Source organism: Dasypus novemcinctus, chromosome 19 (genome assembly GCF_030445035.2).
Source record: "Dasypus novemcinctus isolate mDasNov1 chromosome 19, mDasNov1.1.hap2, whole genome shotgun sequence".
In the NCBI taxonomy this organism is placed as follows: domain Eukaryota; kingdom Metazoa; phylum Chordata; class Mammalia; order Cingulata; family Dasypodidae; genus Dasypus; species Dasypus novemcinctus.
In genome coordinates, this window is record NC_080691.1 from 46,421,752 (window position 1) to 46,426,001 (window position 4,250).

A 4,250-nucleotide genomic window follows, 5' to 3' on the forward strand; every position below is an offset into this window, starting at 1 on the left:
GCTCTGGCAGGAATGAAAACCAATAAGACGTTCTGTGGAAAAATTAGTCACATGAGAAAAGACTGTCAGAATAAATCTGAGGGAAAAACAATGCCCCCTGGACAGAATATTTCTCCTCAGAAAACATTTGAGTTAGCCAATGTTGGTCTAATTATCATAAGAATGGCACTCCCTTGTAGGGAAACTCAGTGGGGCCCACTCCTAGCCTCATTCCATAAGGGAGCTTTCCTGGTTCAGCAGAGCAATCTCAGCACCCCCTGATACTCCACAATGTCCTTGGCTTATACCCTGCCATGGCAGGAAGCACAGCCATGGATACTACAGCACATAGTACTACAGCACAACCTGTTATCTTGCTTCTAGGGGATACCCCCATCTGTGTAAAAAGGGGGAAAAGGGGACCTTTACCAATCGGCATTGTCAGAGTTCTCCTCAGGAGGAGCAGTCTCACCTCCCAGGGAGTTAGGGTACATACAGGAGCAATTGATTGTGACTATCAAGGAGAGATTCAAGTTATCATGTCCGCCTCAGTTCCATGGAAAGCTGATATTGGAGAACATATAGCACAATTGTTGTTGTTCCCTTATGTTCCTGTAGGAGCTAGTGAGAAAGTTCAAGGGAAAAATGGTTTTGGAAGTACAGGAATAACAGGAGTATTCTTAACTGAAAAAATTTTAGAATCTCATCCCATTTGTGAAGTAACCATTCAGAAAAAAATGGTTTAAAGGACTTATTGATACTGGAACTGACATTTCTATTATTAGTTCTAACCATTGGCCCTTTGCTTGGCCATTACAAGATGCATCATTTCTGTTCTGGGACTTGGCACTCCCAGAGGTTTAAAACAGAGTGTGCAAATTTTTCATTGTCTGGGACCTGATAGGCAACATGCCACCCTGCAGCTGTATGTTGCTGAATTACCTATTAATCTCTGGGGATGTTATCTATTAGAACAATGACAGGATGAAATTTATATTCCCTAGGTAAGCCAATACAGTAAACAAAGTCAACAATGAATGAGGAAACAAGGGAATGTTCCAGGGTTAGGATTGGGTAAGTACCACCAGGGAATTGTTTAACCAATAGCTCCCACAGCTCTAGGTAATCATGAAGGATTAGGATATTCACCTTTCCATAAAGGCCAGTGCTCAGTCTAGCCTCCTTGGATCACTCAACCCATCCCTCTCAAGTGGACTACAACATCTCTGGTTTGGGTTGGACAGTGGCCATTAACTCAAGACAAATTGGAGGCACTTCATAAATTAGTTAAGAACAAATAGACAAGGGGCATATTGAAGAATCTTTTAGTCCTTGGAACTCTCTGGTGTTTCCTGCTAAGAAAAAAATCAGGTGGCTGTGACATTTTGGACATGGCAGAGTTTTCTGGCCTGGCCAAGCCACTTCTGTCACTGGACCTGCAGGGTCAGGCTCAGTTTCAGAAGCAGGTGGCTCAGGTCTTCCAGCAAGTGACCCAGCAAGAAAAACTTACTCCTGAAGTAATCTATGTGGACCAAATACCATAAGGCCTTTTTGAACCCCAGCTCTGGGAGTATTTCTCCCAGTTTTGCACTGTTACAAGACTCAGACTGTCTAGAAGTAAAAAGACTGGAAATAACAAAGGATATGCCTTTGTGGAGTCCGAGTCTGATAATGTTGCTAAGATAGCTCCTGAAACAGTAAACAACTATCTTTTCAGTGAAAGGCTCTTGAAGTGTGAGTTTATACCTTCTGAAAAAGTACACAAAGAACTTTTTAAAGACTTGGTGTTCCATTTGCATTCATCACGTCCAGTAGTGAAATGATAAAATAAGAAGCAGACACTAATATAAAAGCTACAGATGGAAAAGCAATTTAAAAACAAAGAAAAACTACTCAGGTAGAAAGTAGCTCAAAAAGGAATAAACTATGATTTTCCTTCACTAATTTTATGGAAAGAGAAGAAAAATGCTTCAAATACTGTTCTTCAGAAATCTACAAAAGGCCAGGTTTTCCCAAACAAGAAGAAACAAGTGGTTTCTGGCACCCCTAACACTCCTAAGAACACTGGAGATAGCCAGGGCCCAACACCAGTTTGCACACCAACATTTTGGAGAAGCGAAAATTGAAGTGGCTGAAATGAATGGTGATGAAGATAATGAAATAGTTTTCAAACAGCCCATATCCAGTGCAAAAGGAGAAACACAGGAGAGTCAGACACCTACATGTTCAGGGAAAAAAAGATGAAGAAAAAGCAAACCGTGAATCTGAATACATTGTGTGTACTGTTTCTTCTGAAAAATGTGCTTTTGTTATTAGGGCCTGGTTCTTTAAATACTGCTAGGTACAGTGAAATGTAGTTTTTGGCAACCTTTTTGGAGGAAAAACATACTCTTGGTTCAAATAAATAAGATAAGTAATGGTAAAAAAAAGAAAGAAAAAGAAAAAATCAGGGAAATGGAGGCTTTTAACAGACCTCCGAGCAGTAAATACAGTCATTCAACCTATGGGTGCACTGCAGCCAGGTTTGCCCACATGAGCTATGATCCCTCATAGCTGGCCACTTGTTGTTACTAATTTAAAGGATTGTGTCTTTGCAATACATTTGGCTCTGCAAAACTGAGAGAAATTTGCATTCTTGATACCTTCTTTCAATAACAAAGAATGTGTGAAATGGTTACAGTAGAAATATCTTCCTCAAGTAATGCTTAATAGCCCCACCATATGTCAAAATTTTGTAGCTAAAGCCTTAAATCCAATCAGACTGGCTTTTCCTTCTTGTTATATTATCCATTACATGGATGATATATTGTATCCTGCTCCCTCTTCCCAGACTCTAGTTTTAGCAATCAGGCCTTAGAAAAGATCTTAACTGCAGCAGGGTTAAAACTTGTCCCTGAGAAAATTCAAAAGGTTACTCCTGTTTCTTATCTTGGGGCTATTGTTGATAAAGTTACAATTAAGCCTCAGAAGGTTCAGATTCACAGGGACTCTATTAAAACTTTGAATGATCTGCAGAAATTATTAGAAAATATATATTGATTGACTGAGGTCCAAAGTGGGCATTTCCACATATGAACTGTCTAATCTTTTTTCCCTACTATGAGGAGATCCTCAATTAAAAAGCCCCCACGTTCTAATTAGAGAAGCAGAACAGGAATTAAAAATAATTGAGAAAAAAATTCAGAGTGCCCAAGTTGAGTGCATTAATCCAGAACAGCCACTGCAATTGATTATCTTGCCTTCCTTACACTCCCCCACAGGAATCCTTATGCAACAAGATCATATTGTAGAATGGATATATTTACCTAACAGTATTGTTAAAACTTTATCTTCTTATGTAGATTTTATGGACCAAATTATACTTAAAGGCCATGAACACACTCGTGCTCTTCATGGACAGGACCCTTCTCATATCATTCTTCTGCTTTTGCACAAGGAAGTTGAGCCTTGCCTACAAAATCACTTTAAATGGCAAATTGCCTTTACTGATTATATTGAACAGATAATCATTACCCTAAAAATCATATACTACAACTCATTAAAAACACTCAATGGGTTTAACCTAGCATAACTAAGTTTCAACCAATACTTGATGCCCCTACAATCTTTACTGATGAGTCTGGAAATGGAGCAGCTGGGTTTACTGGGTATAAAACCAAGAAAATTCCTACTCCTGGATTTTCAGCTCAGCAAGCTGAATTAATAACAGTACTTGCTGCTTTGCAAGAAATACCAGAGTCCATAAACATCCTTTCAGACTCAGCATATGCCATTAAGGTTACTTGATTGAAACAACTCTTAAACCTAATGTAAATCAGTTTCTTTATAAGCTTTTTCACAAACTTCAACAGATCAGTAGAAATAGAAAAAGTCCATTTTTTGTCACTCATATTCGATCTCATTCAAATTTACCTGACCATTCATTCAAGGCAATAATGCCACTGATAAATTAGTCACTCCTGTTTTACAAGAAACTATTCATTTTCATAATCTAACCCATATAAATGCAGCCAGTCTTAAAGCTCATTTTGCTTTAATATGGACACAATCTCGGGACATTGTTCAGACTTGTCCATTCTGTCAAATTCTTAATAACTCAAAACAACTGGAACCTGGAGTAAATCCCCATGGTTTTACTGCTAACTCACTGTGACAAATGGATGTAACTCATATCTCCTCCTTTGAAAAATTATGTTGTGTTCATGTCTCTGTAGATACTTGTTCAGGATTCCTTTGGGCTACAGCTCAGACGGGAGAAACTGCTCAACATG

The 4,250-nt window shown here is 38.8% G+C and overlaps 1 pseudogene; it reads left to right on the top strand.

Annotated features, from left to right (window-relative positions):
- The first annotated feature begins 1,370 nt into the window (after positions 1 to 1,370).
- LOC101420213 (MKI67 FHA domain-interacting nucleolar phosphoprotein pseudogene) lies at positions 1,371 to 2,223 on the top strand (annotated as a pseudogene).
- Positions 2,224 to 4,250: the final 2,027 nt, after the last annotated feature.